The sequence below is a fragment of the Callorhinus ursinus genome, unplaced genomic scaffold (assembly GCF_003265705.2).
Source record: "Callorhinus ursinus isolate GAN/ISIS: 27379988/994484 unplaced genomic scaffold, GSC_fseal_2.0 scaffold108, whole genome shotgun sequence".
Classification (NCBI taxonomy): domain Eukaryota; kingdom Metazoa; phylum Chordata; class Mammalia; order Carnivora; family Otariidae; genus Callorhinus; species Callorhinus ursinus.
Window position 1 is genome coordinate 912583 of NW_027397170.1, and position 18384 is coordinate 930966.

At 44.8% G+C, this 18384-nt stretch overlaps 1 protein-coding gene across 4 annotated transcripts in view; it reads right to left on the bottom strand.

The window, feature by feature from the left end:
- The window catches only part of STAT3 (signal transducer and activator of transcription 3), a 69156-nt gene extending 60289 nt beyond the window's left edge, over positions 1–8867 (bottom strand). For 2 of the 4 annotated variants that reach the window (XM_025861951.2, XM_025861949.2), the window contains exon 1: positions 8591–8867. The gene's annotated coding sequence lies outside the window, so the exon portion shown is untranslated. The remainder of the gene's footprint in view (positions 1–8590) is intronic. The other 2 variants (XM_025861950.2, XM_025861947.2) reach the window with 2 other exon arrangements.
- Between the last annotated feature and the right edge of the window lie 9517 nt (positions 8868–18384).

Here is an 18384-nt window from a genome sequence, read left to right on the forward strand (position 1 = left end):
CCTAAAATATTGCTTTTACGATAAAGAAAACTGGAGTCTGGAACCGAAAAACAAAACTGATATATTCTTGCAGCAAATCTGTGGTTAAGACTAGCTAGCATTCATCTTTCCTAGGGGAAAGGGGAAGTCGTTTAATCTACAGACTGTCTGGTGTGTGGGTCTTCTCTATCCCCCACATCCAGCCTCAGTCTCCCCTACTCGGAAGATATTCTCACTGGGTATATAAGAATGGTACCCTCATTGTAAAGCTTAGGATAAACTGAGGCAGAAGTCTATGGAATCACACAGAGCACTTCTGACCCAGGACACCTTGGATATTTCTGCAGATATAGGATTTTAATTAACAAGCTTTACTTTTTAGAGCAGTTTTAGGTTCAAAGCAAAACTGAGCAGAAAGTACAGAGTTCCCATAAACCAACCCCCCCCCGACTCCCAACAGGCACAACCTCGCCCACTATCAATGTCTGGCACCACAGTGGTACACTGAGAAACAGGAATTCCAGATGGCTCCATGAACCCAATATTCTCCAACACAGTTATTAGGACTTTAAGGCGTCCCTTAAAGGGACATCTACACAGGGCATCTACACAGTTACAGTCCACTCTTACTTATGCGCTTAAATGCAAAAGGGCAATAACACATAGAATTAAGAATAAATATTGATATTTGTGGGGCGTCTAGGTTGCTCAGTCAGTTGAGTATCTGACTCTTGATTTGGGCTCCGGTCATGATCTCGGGGTTATGGGGTCAAGCTCTGCATGGAGCTCTGTGCTGGGCGAGGGGCCTGCTTGGGATTCTCTCTCTCTCCTTCTCTAAAAAAAAACCCAAAACAAAAAAACCCCAGGAGTTCCCAAATTAAACAGAATGTGATACCTGTTTAAAAAAAAAAAGGGAGAGGGGCGCCTGGGTGGCTCAGCCATTAAGCGTCTGCCTTTGGCTCAGGTCATGATCGCAGGGTCCTGGGATCCAGCCCCGCATCGGGCTCCCTGCTCAGGGGGAAGCCTGCTTCTCCCTCTCACACTCCCCTTGTGTTCCCTCTCCCAGGGTCTCTCTCTCTCTCTCTCTGTCAAATAAATAAATAAAATCTTAAAAAATAATGAAGTAAATAAAAATTTTAAAAAGAGGGGGGCGCCTGGGTGGCTCAGTCGGTTAAAGGTCCGACTCTTGGTTTCTGCTCAGGTTATGATCTCAGGGTCCTGCGATGGAGCCTCACCTAGGGCTCTGGAGTCTGCTTGTCCCTCCCCCTCTGCTCCTTCTCCTCTCTCTCAAATAAATAAATAATCTTAAAAAAAAAAGAATAAATATTGATATCTGGCTCGAGAATCCTTCAGTTGTTCCATCTGCCCCTATGCATAAAACAGTCACCTGAATCTTAATTATGTTTTATTTTGGTTAACGTTTCAATAAATTTGCTTTCCCTAAACATACTGATAAAAAGGGGCCCAAATACCAAACTGATCTGTCAGACAAAATCAGTCTGAGACTAAATATTTATCGTGTCTAAACCACAAGTAAAAAAAAAAATTCAAAGGCTGACTACTTTAATGCTAACTCGATGCAACGTTGCACTCTGATCAGTTTATAGGAGAGGTAATTACACAGCTAACATCGGGGCTTTGGGGTTTTGAAGATTACCTTGGTGGGGAAGAGAAAGGGAGAACAAAGGAAAGTCTTATGCTTTTCTGTCATAAAAACAGCATATGCTGAACAGCAAAACAAAAGTAACATTAGAAAAGACTCGAAAAACATGCATTTTAGGAAGCTTTCACCTAACCAGGTGCTCAAATTCAGACTCAAATCCTCCATTTCTCATAACCAGAATGAGTGGTCAGGATACCGAAAACTAATAAAATCAATCAACAAAGCGGGAAAACAGGTGGTTAACACCAGACTGGGCAGGGTTTTCCTAAATTGAGCTCACCTTCGCTAATCTAAATCAGTTTTCAGAAATGGCTTTTACAAAAACTACCCAAACATCCCCCTAATAATTTGTGCTCCTCCTCCACAGTAGGGAAGCCATTTATTTACCAGAAGGTTTACTTTCTCTTTCAAGCTCTGTTGGCTTCCTCCTGCCCCACATACGTGCTAGAAGCAACAGGGTGGCCTTTCTTTCCTGGCTTCTCGGATCCCGAACTGGAGAGCCAGTGTGAGAAAACCTGTTTCAGGGAGAAGCTGAGTGGTTCTTCTTTTTTTTTTTTTTAAGATGTTATTTATTTGACAGAGAGAGAGAGAGAGAGAGAGAGAGAGCACAAGGTGGGGGAGCAGCTGAGGGAGAAAGAAAAGCAGGCTTCCCGCCGAACAGGGAGCCTGATGCGGGACTTGATCCCAGGACGCTGGGATCATGACCTGAGCCGAAGGCAGGCGCTTAACCCAATGAGCCACCCAGGTGCCCTGCTGAGTGGTTCTTCTTAACCGCAAGGCTATTTTGAATACAGATGCGTTTGTAAAGGAAAGTTACAGGACAAGAAAATGAAGCTCTACTCTGGGTGAAAACATACGCACTTACACACACACACAAACACACACACACACACACACACACAAATGTGAAGGGACAAATCACCTCCTAGCCTCAGACAAGTCATTCATTCCACTTGGGATGCGCCACACCCCCAAACAGTATGCAGCCCCACCTTCCGTGTCTGCCTCCTCTCCCCCTCAAACCTTCAGCATCATGTGCACTTTTGGTGTTATGAACTCCAAGGGACTGTTCAAATTCCTAAGTGGTAATACATTTTTAATGTGTCAAATATTACTTAAAATAAATGGCCCACAATCATAGGCTTTGGAAGAGGCAAAGAGACCTATCACAAGGGCATTCATGTAAACAGGAATTTACGGTTTGCCTATTCCTTTTACGTGACAGCCTCCATCTCCTCCACCACAATGTAAATCCCCCTGGTCCCTATTCATTTAGTTTTTTCCTATTAGGTTAGAATCTCCCAATTACTCCTTCTTTCCTTTGGGTCATTAATGGCTACCATGAATCATAACTTGCCTGACTTTGTAGGTAGATACTGCAGTTTTTAATGATATTAATTATTAGCACTCAAATTTTAGCTATCTGCCAGGCACTGTGCAAAGTGCTTTACATTATCTTGTGGGGCACGTGGCTGGCTCAGCCGGTAGAGCATGTGACCCTTGATCTAGGGGTACTGAGTTCAAGCCCCATATTGGGCATATTGTCTACTATAAATAAACAAACAGGGGCACCTGGGTGGCTCAGTCATTTGAGCGTCTGCCTTTGGCTCAGGTCGTGATCCCAGAGTCCTGGGATCGAGCCCCGCATCAGGCTCCCTGCTTAGTGGAGAGCCTGCTTCTCTCTCCCTCTGCCTGCCGCTCCCCCTGCTTGTGCTCTATCAAGTAAATATGTAAAATCTTTAAAACAAACAAACATATACACATACATATATATGCACATTACCTTGCTTAATCCTCACAACTTCCCTACAATGAAGCCTGGTATTTGTATTTTATGGCTACAGAAACTGAAGCCTAGAGAAGTTAAAGCAACTGACCCAAAGTCTAAGGGGCACTGGATTTGGGATTAAAGCCCAAGGAGTCTGACCTCACAGCCTATTCTTTTACTTCCTATAGCAACTTTGGATCATGAGACCCTCAAACACACAGCCCAAGCATTTTGACACTACAGTGTTACCTTAGGAAAGCTCAAAATAAGTTCCTTGTCCAATGTAGTTATAAAGCCAAAGGTCAGGCAAAAGTTCAGTGACTAGAAGAGTCATTTATTCTTCTGGGTGGGGGTAGTAGAAAGAAAAGCCAGATAATCCAAACCTTATTGTATTTTGGGGGGTAGATTTGCCTTCCTTTATTATGCTATTAAAAAGAAGTTTGCAAAAAATGTGTCCAATATAAATTGGTTAAGTAGAAAAAGGTGCAAAAAATCTGGAGATATACACACCATTAAACATTAATACAACTATTAACAGGATATATATAAAATACACATAGCTTATAGTTCTACAAATGCGAATGTTTTGTAATAGCATATATTTCTTTTGTAAGCAGGACCACACAACTTAGTTTTAATGACATGTGAACCCAATAAGGAACAGAAGAGTAGGGGGAAGAGCCGTAGCTCGGCGGCTTCCTCTCCCCTCAGTTCAGCCCTCCTAAATTAAGAACCTGCACTTGTACTAGCTCCCTGGACACTCTCTGCTGTGTTAAGCCTCTGCACATTCATGTTCCCTGGCCTTGAACGCAACTGTTCACCACTCAACTTTGTCGGGAGAATTCCTATTCACCCTACAAAACCCCGTTCATAGGCATTCCAACCTGATAAAGCCCCTCTGTGATAAAGCCTTTTCCCACCCCTGAAGAGAATGAATCTCTTTTCTGGGATATTTTACAGGAACTTAGATTTATGGAGTTCTCACTGTGGGGCAGGCATTATGCTAAGCATTTTACCTATATTATCTCATTGAATCTTCAACAGACCTAGGAGATAGGCCCTGTTATCCTCCACTTTCACAGATAAGAAACAGACTCAAGTTCTGAGGAGGAAGTAGCAGATCCAGGATCTGATCCCAGACCAATCTGACTCCAGAGCATCAGATGTGAACCTCTTTTTTTTTTTAAGATTTTATTTATTTATTTCAGAGACAGAGAATGAGAGATAGAAAGCACAAGAGGGAAGAGGGTCAGAGGGAGAAGCAGACTCCCCGCTGAGCAGGAAGCCCGATGCGGCACTCGATCCCGGGACTCCAGGACCATGACCTGAGCCGAAGGCAGTCGCCTAACCGACTGAGCCACCCAGGCGCCCAGATGTGAACCTCTCATCCTGTCACCTCCCCTGCCCTGTGTCCATACTGAAGCAACACACACCGTGGTCCGCACAATGCCTCTAGTTCCGTGAAAACAGTAACAATATTTCATTACCCTTGGATATGGCCTAGCATAGTAATTGGCTCTCAGTATAAAATGTTTGCTGATAATAAATAAATTAAGACAAAACAAAAATGAAATAAAACGTTTGCCTGCCTGACCTAAGAGTTGTGATAATCCTAACATAATGAGAACTGAGCAGAACAGAAATTCATCCTTCCACATGCTGTTCCTTTTAAAAACTAGAGACTTTTTTTAAAGATTTTATTTATTTATTTCACAGAGAGAGGCACAGTGAGAGAGGGAACACAAGCAGGGGGAGTGGGAGAGAGAGAAGCAGGCTTCCCGCTGAGCAGGGAGCCCGATGTGGGGCTCGATCCCAGGACCCTGGTACCATGACCTGAACCGAAGGCAGGCACTTAACTATTGAGCCACCCAGGCGCCCCAAAAACTAGAGACATTTCAAACAACTGACCACCAAAGTACCATCTGGCCATCCAGACTAAAGTGCACCATAGTAAGCTGAGGTTCCGAGTGACAAATGCGTAATTGGGACATTAATTCTTTTCACCATAACCAACAAAGACTGATACGGCCTGGCAATGTCATCCTGCTGGATCTCACCAAGGCTGCTCCAGGAACCAGGACTTCTTGAAGATTTGGGGACATCCCTCAAGTGCTCTTTTGGTGTTTTTTTATGAATGACCCTAAAGTTATAGTAAAATTGTTTAAATACGGAAGACATAAAATATGAGTGGCCATTTACAGCCAATTAAAAATCCTAAAAGACACTTCTGCACTTAAACACACAAATCTGTTAAGTCAGAACACCTCTCTGGGTGCTGGCCCAACTTAAAAGCTCAGGCCCAAGGACAACTCCCCTAGGGCAGAGGCCACGTGCACTGATCTACTTTGTACAAATTAACCGATGCCAGGCACGCGCCCAACACACAGTAGGCACTCCATTATTAAACACCGGTACCTGGCCTCACAAATCTTTGGAAGGACCAAACCTGAAATTCCAGGGTCTGGCCTTCAAGGCCTCTTATGAGTAGACACTCCTCCCCTACTTACCTTCCTAATCTACCAGGATTTTGTTCCTATTGTACCACCATACCTCCTCACCCCAAATTCTTTACACCTATCACATTTCAGCTATTATTTGGGACCTGTATCAAATCTCTCCCATATCAAATCTCTCCTAGACCATTCCAGGCCTCATAACCTCTCCTTCCTCTGAAGACCATAGCGCTTAGTGCAGCACTGTCCAACAGAACTTTCCAGGACAATGGGAATGTTCTATAGATGTGCTTTATATATACTTGAATACGTTAACAGCTACCTCGTTGGATGGCACAGGCTTAACACCTCACCACCTCTTTGAAGACATGTTACCCTATAGGGATACAGCATTTATCAAGTCCCCTCAGTGGACTGCAAGTCCTGTGAACAAAGCCTCTGATTCTTCATGGCAACTTTCACAAAGTTGCAAAAAGCAAATATTTGTTGATCTGTACACCACCTCTGGGGAAACCATAAGGTAAAAAGGTGCTGGACTCAGCATCTGGAATGGTCACAACCTCTGCCCCATCTCACATCAGAAAGTCAAGACAAGCAGAGGCAGGAGGAGAAAGCAACTTTCTAGAGACACAAATGATCACTGATCAAGCCACAAGGCACTCTGGATTTAAATGCCATTTTTATCTCTCTCCACTAGCAAATAGCTAAATTCTGATGACAAGTTACACTAAGAAGTTAGTGACTTCCCAAGTTATACACAGCAGATAGAAAAATAACCTAAGCAAACCCTAGTTCTACTTCTTTTTGCACCTGTTTATTGGCTATCTCCCTTGGAGTCTTACAGCCTATTTGTGGTATTTCACTGTCCAGACAGATGTGAGAATTTCAGTGACACTTTTCCCAGCAGGGTCTACACTCACTGTAAATCAAGATCTAATATTTAACATAGGTCAAAATAACAAAATATGCCGAAGGTACAAGTTCTACCACTATGACACTCTGCTGCCTTGGGCAAGCGCCCTGTTCCTTTAGCCTCAGTTTCCTTATCCATAAAATGGGGTTAATGTCATATGAACTATATACCCTTTGTAGGGCAAGTCACAGCTGTGGATATTTCTAAACAGTTATTCTTCCCAAAAGTACTATATACAGAAATAAAAGACCCGTGAATTTGCTAGTGGTTCTCTGTGGTGGATATGCTAACAAATATATACTCTTTAAGATCAACCCTCCAATATCTACAACAATTTTTTTTTCAGTATTCCAGACTTCTTTTCCCCATCCCACTATGCAAATGTCTGAGCAAAAATTCTGCTAGTATGCCAGTCTGGCACATGTAACAAGGAAATAAATGTGTCGACTCAGGGAACACAGACATATTTAATATATAACAGAAATTTGGCTGAAGCAAGTCATAACAGTCTAAATCCACATATGAAAGATTGAGATGATTTATAGTTCTGATTTATTCCAACCAATGCTCTTTATCAGCACAGCCAGCCAAAAAGTTACAACCCATACACAGAATATAGCCTGTAGATGCACACAGGATAAAAACCAGCAGATACACATTATGGACATTTTTATTTTTTTTAAAGTGTCAATACCACACACACTTGATGTAACACAGAAAGGTGTGCACTAAACATGGAAAAAGCAACTTGGATGATGGTTTGAATTTCGCTAACTTTAGCCCAACCACACCCCCAGATCACAGGTAAAGTTTTCAGGCTAGGCTTTGCCAAGGCCAGCCTGTCTTTGTTTCCCTCTGCGTTTACCCAAGATCTTGGCTCAAAGACAGAAAACTCCCACTCTCGACTGGTTCATTCTGTCCTATGCAATTAAGCAACACCACAATCCAGTAAACGCAAGGGCTCAATTATTTATCTTCTGGCCAAGTTTACCAGGTGTTTATAAAAGAACAATGTCAAGGAAGAAAGAGGTTTATTTCTCTCTAGAACTGGCTTGGTGGGGGTTTTATTTTGCTTTGTTTTGTTCTTAGAAGGGGAGGAGGGAAGCAAGGTTTAATCTAGAAAAAAAAAGTGGAGGGAATTTAAAAAGAGTACAAGACTGTCAATTTCCCTACAGGAAACTTGATTCTTATGCAATAATCCTACCCACAACCAACCAGCCTGTGGGGCTGTAGGAGGAAGACACCTATTCCCTCCTCTAAAGGGGCACAGCTGGCTCCTAAAGGAGAGGGAACAGGGCAAGGCCGAGGAATTGGCTCGGCCGGGAGCCGCCGGGAGCCGCCGGGCGCCGCCGGGGAGAGGGGAGAAAGCTCTTTCCAACACCCCCACCTCCCGCCCGTGATCTCTGCCGGCCTGACAGTTGCTCCTGTGGCCGGAACGTCCCCAGAGCCTCTGGGAGCAGGAAGTCGGGGGGCTGTCCCTCACTCCTGCCACCCCCACCCTGTAGTGCCCTCGCCCCACTGTCCTCCCCCTTGAGCCCATTTTCTCTCTTCCTCGGCGTCTGCCCTTTCTCCAAAGAACGAAACTTCCTTCCAGCGCCCCCTGTCCCTTTCAGAGGCCCGCTCCTGTCATCCCGGGAGTTGTCCCTTCAGATCGACCCTCGCGTCTCCACGTATTCCGCCCCCGACCCACTTAAGTTTCCATCCACAACTCCCCCAAACACTGCAGAGGCCCCCGACCCCTCCCGCGCCCCCCCTCCGGATCCCCAGGCCTGGGGGCCGTCGGGGGGGGTGGCCCCACCCTTCACCCCCTTCACCTGTTTCTCGGGCTCAGGCCCGATAGGCCGGGGCTGCGCTTGCGCCGGGGTGCGGGCCGCGGGGCTCCCTCAGGCCGCGGGGCCTCTCCTGGCAGACACGGAGAGAGAGCGCCGAGCAGGGCAGCTCGTCAAGGATCCGGTTCGGGCTCGCTCGCTTCGCGGCGACGTCGGAACCCCAGACTCCCCCTCCCCGTCTACGCCGCGGCTGCTCCGGAAACCGCTGAATTACAGCCCCTCCAGCCAATCCCCGCCCAGCCCTAGCCTGGCAGCGACACGCCGCTTCTGCATAATTCATGAAACGGCCAGTTTCCCCGGCCGCCCAGAAGCACTGGTGCATATACAGTACACCCGAAGCCCCACCCACTGGCCAATGAGAAGAGCCTCTGGGGAAAGGGCGGGGCCAACATTAGGCTGGGAACGCCCCAGTTCTGGCTGTTCCTAGCACTTAGTGCTCCTCCCTCCATCACAGCAGAAGAAGAGCTGCGGCCTTGCGCACAGAAACCCGGGGGAGGGAGGGAAGATGACCGGAATGTCCTGCTGAAAACTCAGCTGAGTTCCTGGCAATGCGTGACGTCAGGACACTTTAAATGCCCCTGATGCGGCTCTCTCCTGCCTGCTCTCCCTTTTCCCAGCTCTTGACACCACGTGGGGGCGAGTTTGCAAGCCACTTACGACGTGGGAATCAACCAGTTAGACAGTCCCCAGGTGTCGCCAGATCCTCAGGGGGCCCAACGCCAGAATTGGGTTTCTGGGGACAGCAAAAAGAACATGGGTGACTCCCGCCTGCTTTGAACTTCAGTTTCTGCGTGAGTCGGGACACACACACCCGGAAACATGACGTGGAAATAGAGTAATTACTAGAGTGCGTGGGGAGAGGGTAGTGGATTTAACCCTGTCCTCCGTTCCGTCGCTTCAAGCATCAAACGCCAACGGCTTGCACATTGGCGGGTTCACAAGAAGGCAGACGACAGCGTATGTGAAGATTGACACATATACATATTATTTTTATAAGTCTGAGCTGAAATACTTGAAATTGCCTGCCTTTTTCTTCTTCGTCTAGTCTACTTCGATTCCAAGTTTTACTGCAGTAAAGCCAGTAGTTTATAGGAAATGTAGACATTTTACCTTACAAAATAGGGGATGTACCTTGCATAATGGAATGGGGTGTGTGTGTGTGTGTGTGTGTGTGTGTGTGTGTGTGTGTTTGCGCACGTGCTGACACTATCAGAGTTTTTAAAAATAACAGTAATATTTGTGTTTATTGTGTTTAATACAAAGAGATATAAAGACGAAATCTAAACAGGGCCCTATGGCACCATCCAGATAATCCCTGATGAGTTTTTTTTTTCCTTTTCTATTTAAGATTTTATTTGACACAGAGAGAGAGCAAAAGCAGGGGGAGTGGCAGGCAGAGGGAAAGGGAGAAGAAAAGCAGGCTCCCTGCAGAGCAGGGAGCCCCATGCGGGGCTTGATCCCAGGACCCTTGGATCATGACCCAAGCCAAAAGCAGTCGCTTAACTGAGCCACCCAGGTGCCCCTGATGAGTTTTTTTTCAATGAAACTTTTCATTTCATGGCTCAATGAAACATGACCTTGTTTCGAAAAATGAAGTAGTTTAGAAAAGTCAAAAATTTAAAATGAACATCTGTCGCCTTCTGGTGAGAAATTTCTCAATTTCTGGTGAGAAAATCAATGACTCTTAAACTTTGGGGGGCAGGGGGGTGGGTTGTCACAGATGCTTCTGAGAGTCGGATGGAGACTGTGGATTCTGGCCCCAAGAAATTTACAGCATGACTTTTACTCACAAATTCTGATGGTTCCCCAGATACCTGAACCCCAGCCCAAGACTCCAGATTTGGATCTTTGGACCACCTTAAACCCAAGTGAGAGGTGAAAGCATCTATAGCACAATTGGTAAAGTCGTTGGTGGTGGAACTGAGTTTCCCTTTGCCCTCCTGTAGATCCAGCCCAGTCATAGTGTGGAAATTACTGTATTTATCTTGTGTGTGTGTGTGTGTGTGTGTGTGTTCCTGTGTTTATCTTCACCCCAGAACAGAAGAGATACCCTTACCTTCCATCTCACGTGTGTGTGTGTGTTCCTGTGTTTATCTTCACCCCAGAACAGAAGAGATACCCTTACCTTCCATCTCACCTAAACTCTGCTTTAGCTGTGCTATTCCATGCAATTGACCGCCTCCCTAATAACATAAGGTCTGATATTTGTTTTGTTATTTACTGTTCACAAAGCACTTACTCATTACCTCTTTTCTTTTTCACAATAATTATATGTAGCCGATAGAAGCCATATTATTTACCAATAGAAAACTAAGGACAAAATAGTGTGACACTCTCTAGGGCGCATGGGTGGCTCTGTTGGGTAAGCGACTGCCTTCAGCTGAGGTCATGATCCCCGGGTCCTGGGATTGAGTCCCACATTGGGGTCACCCTGCTGTGCCGGGAGCCTGCTTCTCTCCCTCCCTCTGCCTGCCACTCCCCCTGCTTGTGCTCTCTCTCTCTCTGTCAAATGAATAAATAAAATCTTAAAAAAAAATAGTGTGACACTCTCAAGATCATGGAGATACTCGGTGGTATATCAGGTGGGTTTAGAGCCAGGTTTTTGGACACCCCATCCCATAGCTTTGTTCCATCCACTCAAACCCTGCCCTCCTCCATTGACTCCTCAGCAGATGGCCATTGTTTCCCTCACTGCCCTCCCCCACATGCACACATAAAATATTCCCCTGAGTCTATCTGTTCCACCTATAAAACCTCTCTCCAGCCGCACTACTGGCCTTTCTCCACACTCTACCGAATCCCCCCAGCTTACAGATGGCTTACAGTTTCTCCCACATAAGCCAATGCTTTGACCTGAACTTTGTTTTCCAGCCTCCTTCCCTCCATACCATACACCTTAAACTCGCACATTGAATTTATCACCTTCCTCCAAATATGTCAACGCCTTTTGTTACTTTATGCCTTTGCAGATCTTCTTCCCTCTGCCTGGAATGCCTTTTCTTTCCTCATTCTCAGCCAGAAAACTCTTACTCATTCTTCAAAACCCAGTCCAACATTACCTCCTCAGGGCTTTCTGAAATTCTTCCTGGCAAAGTTAATCTCCTGCCAGACTCCTTTAGCAGCTTGTTTCCCCATCCAGTATAGCACTCTTTACCTTGGACTGCAATGTCTCAATTAATTAGCCTACTTCCTGATAAATGAAATTAATAGTTAACACGTATTAAGTAATTACCATGCTCCAGGAATTGTGCTAAGCTTTTTACCCTGATTATCTCATTTGATCCTCACCAATACCCAGTGAGGTAGGTACTATCGTAATTCTCATTTTCAACTGAGAAAATTATGGTTGAGAAAGTGAAAGATGGGTCCAAGTTCCCACAACTAGAAACTATAGACAAACCCAGAATGAGGATCAGCTCTGGCTGACTCTGAAGCCTGGACTCTGCCTGCATGCTTAAAACACATCCCAGGGATGCCTGGCTGGCTCTATCGGTGGAGTATATGCTTCTTGATCTTGGAGTCATGGGTTCAAACCCCATGTTGGGTATAGAGATTACTTAAAAATATATATTATATATACATATATATAATATATATTTTATATGTATTATATAAAATTATATATTATTATATATAATATGAATACATTATATTTATATTTTTATACATATAATCCTGTAGGAATATAGCTGTAGGTTCCTGGAAGGTTGAACCCCTTCATGCTCATTTTCATAATTCCAGCATATAGCATCTATCCCAGAACTCACTTGAGCATGAGTTAAATATTGATAAACATATATTGAGTAATCATATTCGAAATAGCTAACATGGAGTGTTTACTATGAACTAGCCACTGCTCTGAGCATATATATATATAACCCAGCTATTAACTCACTTAATCCTTACAATGACCCCATGAGGAAGATACTGTGATTTTACAGATGAAGAATAGGAGGCTTACCCAAGGTTAAGTGACTTACCTAAGAACATGGAGTTGGTAAATGGCAGATCCAGGATTAAAATCCAAGTACGTCTAACTCGAGAGCCTGAATGGCTGCTCTTCTTTGACTATATCCGCCGGCTTAACCTTCCTCTTGGATTCCCAAGGAAGAGTCTAAAAGAGGGGAAAGATGAGGTGCCCACCCTCTACCCATCAAGTGAATAAACCAGAGTCCATCCCATTCAGGCCTGTAGTGGTTTATAAACATGTCTGCAAATTCTTTGATACTTCTCCCATTTAAAGGTCGAATCTGATTCCACTCCCTCGGTAACTCACTTTTAATAAATAGAATACAGCGTAAATGATGCTGCATGACTTCTGAGGTGAGGCCATAAAACACGGTACAGCTTCCACATGACTTTCCCTTGGGACACTCACCCTTAGAACTGTTTGAGGAAACCCAAGCTATATGTAGAGGCCCCATGTATGTGTCTGGCCAACAGTCCAGCTAAGGCTCAGGTGACAGCAAGCATCAACTTGAGTGGAGCCAGCCCCCAGATGGTTCCAGCCCCCAGCTTTCAAGCCACCCCAACAGAGGCCAAGTGAAGCAGAGGTGAATCATTATTGCTGAGCCTTACACAGATTACAAATTCATGAGCAAAATAAATGTTGTCATTGTCTTAAACCAGTTTTGGGGTGGTTTATTACATGGCAATAAGTAAGTAGGATAAGTTTCCATTTATCATTTCAGACAGACTCAGGAACTATAAGCTAGATCAGGAACTGAGACTGATCAGACTTTGTAAGTTTCTAGAAACTGTATTTACTCTCTCTTCCCTGGAGAAATTAGCAGTTAAACTCTAAACCAAGAAGACTTGGCAAAGAAAAGATGTGGAGAAGAATCTTGGGGGTGACAAATGGGTGAGGAGTCATTGTGGTGACCAAAGGGAGCAAGGGGCAACTTGTGTGTATCATGGGACCCCTGTGGGGCTCAGCAACAGAAAGGCTCACCAGGACTGCCCAACTTCCCCCTCACTAAAATAATAAAGAAGAGCATCTCTCCTTCCTCCTGTCTGAAGAACAGTCCTCCCTCCTCAATATTTTCAAGGCAAAGCTCTTTTCCTATGCTGCTTAAAACGTCATTCATGCCCTGTCATTCTGTCCCTTCCATGGCTGCCCATGCAGCTTAGGATAAAACGATTCTCCTTTCTCTTATTCCTGTCAAGGCCCTGCCTATCCCACCAACCTCCCCCGTTCCCACTAAATTCCAGCTAGTCCGTTTTCCACCTCAGGGCCTTTGCACAGGCCATTCTTTTTCCTTCTCCAAATTTGGCACATCCTAGTTCCTTCTCACCCTACTGGTCTCACCTGCTCAGAGAGGCAAGTGTAACTGTGTTGTGTAACTACCCCCACCGACAGTTGCTCCCAGCATGTTAATCACTATCTTTATGTGCTGTTTCCTGTGAACTCCTATCATTCTCATTTTATTTATCTGTATAAAGTTTCTTATCTGTCAGTTCCAGGAAAATGAATCTTACCTGTTTGCTGCTCACTTGTCTCCCCGGTGCTGGGCATATCGTAGGTGCTCATTAAATGCTTAGTGAATGAGTGGAAGTGCTCTTGGTCCCATACTTCCCCTCTCTGAGTTATCACTTCTCCTCTCCTTCCTGACCTTCTCTACTTATTCTTCTCTTCTGTCTCTGAAGATATTCCTTCTTTCCTATCTTGACCCTCAAGTTACCCCCCCTTCCCATCAGTCCCCCATGTCCTCGCCCCCACTTGTTCTACCAAGGTAGCTTCTCTCCTTTTTCTCCATAGGACAGTGCTCTTGGCCATCAGGGATCTCCTCCTCATCAAAGCTAATGTCTTCTTCTCATCATTTTATTTAACATTGCTGTAGAATGTGGTACTGTCAATCATCTCCCCTCTTGTCTCTTAGACATTCTTTCTTCCCTTGACCATCGCAGTGGTCAATAAAAGCCACTGCATTAACTACAAAGCTGATGGAGCCGAAGTGAGACACATAGGGTTTGAATCCTGGCTTTGACACAGAATGAACTGCACAGCCCTGGCCAAGTTCCTTACCCTCTCTGAGCCTCAGCACCCACATCTTTGAATGGAGTACATAATTCTGACTTTGATTAGTTTACTTTAAAGTGTCTTTGATCAGAAGATAATCTCAAGTTAACTGTGAAGCATGGCTGATAAAAGCCAGATCCTGGCAGGGTCCACAGCTCAGCCACCACACCTATGCAGCAACGTGACCCTGGGCCAGTTGCCTGATGTCTCTGAGCCTCAGTTTCTTCCTCAATGAAATAGGAACTATGAGAGCACCTCCCTCATAGGTTGTTGTGAAGATTAGACAAGATAACCTGCCAAGCATTCAATGCAGCATCTGGCTCACAACAACCCCTCAATAGATGTTAGCTATCATTATCTTAGGCAATTTTTTAATTTTATTTTTCATTTTTTTAAAGATTTTATTTATTTATTTGATAGAGAGAGAGAGAAAAACAGCATGAGAGGGGAGAGGGTCAGAGGGAGAAGCAGGCTTCCCGCTGAGCTGGGAGCCTGATGTGGGACTCGATGCCAGGACTCTGGGATCATGACCTGAGCCAAAGGCAGTCGCTTAACCAACTGAGCCACCTGCAATTTTTTTTTTAAATTGCAACATTGGGGAGACTTGTTGGAAGGAAACCGAGATTTCTCCCAAATTCCAATAAAGAGTTCAACAACCACACCTTGGGAAGGGCAATTTCAGGAACCTCACCAGAGGGAGTCTTTGTAGAACATCTCATTCGAGCTATGCCCATCCTTTGTTATGACTTGAAGCTGTTGCTGAAAATGTTCAGGCTCTGTGGCTGTCAGCTCAAAATTCTGAATTGCAGGCAGAGAGGATTTCATTGGCCTAGAAAGGACCAGATCTCCATCCTTGACAAGGCAGCTGTGAACAGGGGCAGGGGTCATGGTCGCCCAGCAGAGACACAGCCCTGGAGGGAAAGGGCAGGGGCTGTTCTGAGCAGAGAGACATCCAGTACCGATCAGAATTACCGGAGATAATGTTAATGAAAATACCATGCACCCAGCAGGATGTCCTTCCCCCTCTGTGACCATCCATGACCCACTTTGCTGCTCCCCTCTTCCAATCCCCACAACCTCCTAAAGGTGGGCGCTCCTGCCTTTAATTCTAAATTCCATCCTCTTCTCGTCCTGATTCCCTCCCTTGGCAAACTCATCTATTCCCAGCACTTCAAGGACCACCTCTCTTCTGACAATTCTTTCATGCTCAGTCTTATTAGGTGCAGATAAACTACTTTCTCTCCTGGGTCCGCAGCAACTTCCTCTGTAAAATGACTCTTTCTGTTGCCACATCTATAAAACAAAACCCTTTTTAGTTCCAACATTCCATAGTTCTATTAACTGTTCCTCAATCATGCCTTCAGCTTTCCTGCCTCTGCCTTTCTGCACACTGTTCCCCCTGCCTTTTTTTTTCAAGATTTTATTTATTTGACAGAGAGAACACAAGCAGAGGGAGAGAGGGAGAAGCAGGCTCCCTGCTGAGCAAGGAGCCCGATGCGGGACTCAATCCCAGGACCCTGGGATCATGACCCGGGCCAAAGGCAGCCACTTAACCGACTGAGCCACCCAGGTGTCCCCTGCACACCATTCCCTTCGCCTGGAGAACTTTCCCTGTCCCACAGCACTGCTTTCATTCAATTACCTTTATTGAATACCTACCATGTTAATAGATACCTCTTGGGTCCTGCCTGGCTCTCAACAAATCCTCCTTTCCTGGGAATTGCTCTTCTCCCCACTCTGCAATCATACACTGGAATGGGTCCTTTCAGCCACGTCTGTATTACATGATCCTATCCTCCTGGCCATAGATTATTAAATCCAGGGTGAACACTGATGTTAACTGCCTTAATCAGATTCTCTGTACCAGGAATCTGGAATTTGAAACTGAGAGGTACAGAGCCTGGGAGCCCTTAGAGCCGAGTTCCATTAATGTCAGCATGTTAGAGAGGGCTATCCATCAACTCCCTCTCAGAAGTCCCTGGAGATCCCCTGGTTCCTTTCTTCCTACCTTAGCTGTTCAGTGATTCCTTGGAGTCTGTGGGATATCTTGGCAGCCTTCCAATGTAAGTTCCTTTTTCCCTTTATGGCCAACATCTTTTTCTTATATTTCCAACTAAATAAGCATTAACCACTGCAATTTTTGAGACACCATTAGGCTCTGGTGACACAAAAAGCATGTAAAATGCTATCTCAGCCCTCCAGCAACATCTATTTGAAATCCTACCCAGGTTTAGGAGTGCATCTTAGAAGCCCCCTTCCTCCTATAAATGTCCCCGTATTCCCCAAGCAGGATTAATCCCTCTCCAGTGTACCGCCTTTGCATTTTGCTTTACCTCCCTTACTGTCATCTCTTTCAGCTCTTTTGTACATCTGCTTTTCCCACTAATTGCAACCCCTTTCAAAATCAAGAGCTAGATATGTTGTCTTTTTAGTCTCTTGGCTTCCAGCACAGTATCACAAACAGATCATTGGGAAAGAATATCTGTTGTTTTGTCTGCTCATCATCCTCTCCTCTTTCTGTTGATAACAGTCACTTAATTTTCGTTTGGGAAATCAGCCTTCCTTCACTCTCTATTCTATGGTTCTAGAAGTGGTACATAACCTAGATGTGGTCAGAGGCACAGTGATTCAGATTTATGACCTGTCAAGGCCAATGGACATCATATCGGTGATTCTGGCTGGAAGGATTTGGAAAGAAACCCTCTTAACTGAGGTTGTTTAGCTGTTAAGCCATAAGCCTATAGTTATTGATGGTCATCTTTGCCAACGCATGGGGAAAATCTGATTATTATTATTTTTTTTTAAATTGTCTTGTATCCTTTTTTTTTTTAAAGATTTTATTTGTTTATTCATGAGAGACAGAGGAGGAGAGAGAGAGAGAGGGAGAGAGAGAGAGAGAGAAGCAGAGGGAGAAGCAGGCTCCCAAGGAGCAGGGAGCCCGATGCGGGACTCGATCCCAGGACCCTGGGATCACGACCTGAGCCAAAGGCAGACGCTCAACCATCTGAGCCACCCAGGCGCCCGAAAATCTGATTATTAATCAAACAAACACAATGGAAAAGAGAAAATAGGAGGAGAGATAAACTCCCAATAATATTACATCAGAAATTGCATCCAGACACCCTTGGACCTATTACCAGGAACTTTTTTGATTACAGAAATTCCCTCTGTATTTGTTTTCAGCTTTTTTTTCTTTACTCATTTTTTTTAAAGATTTATTTATTTTAAAAGAGAGAGAGAGGAGAGAGAGCACGCATGCACACAAGTGAGGGGAGGGGCAGAGGGAGAGAATCTCAACCAGACTCCCACCTGAGTGTGCCACAGGACTCAATCCCATGACCAATGAGATCATGACCTGAGCCAAAATCACGAGATGGATGTTTAACCAACTGAGTCATCCAAGCGCCCTATTTTTTATTTTTTTTTTTTTTTTATTTTTTATTTATTTTTTATTTAATTTTTAAGTAATCTCTATAACCAATCTGGGGCTTGAACTCACATTGGGCTTGACCCTGAGATCAAGACATGCTCTACCAACTGAGCCAGCCCAGGCACCCTGATTGTTGTTCTGTTTTGTTTCTGATGAAACCAGTTTGAGATGAGTTTATGACACAATAGTCTTGTCATTCACTCATTCATTCATTCATTCATTCAACAAGTGTTTATTGACATAAAGTTCTATGGGAGTCCTGAGAAGGGAATGGATAGTATGCCTGGGGTGAAGCTGGGGAAAAGATTGGTTTAAGAGGGGAGTTGGAGG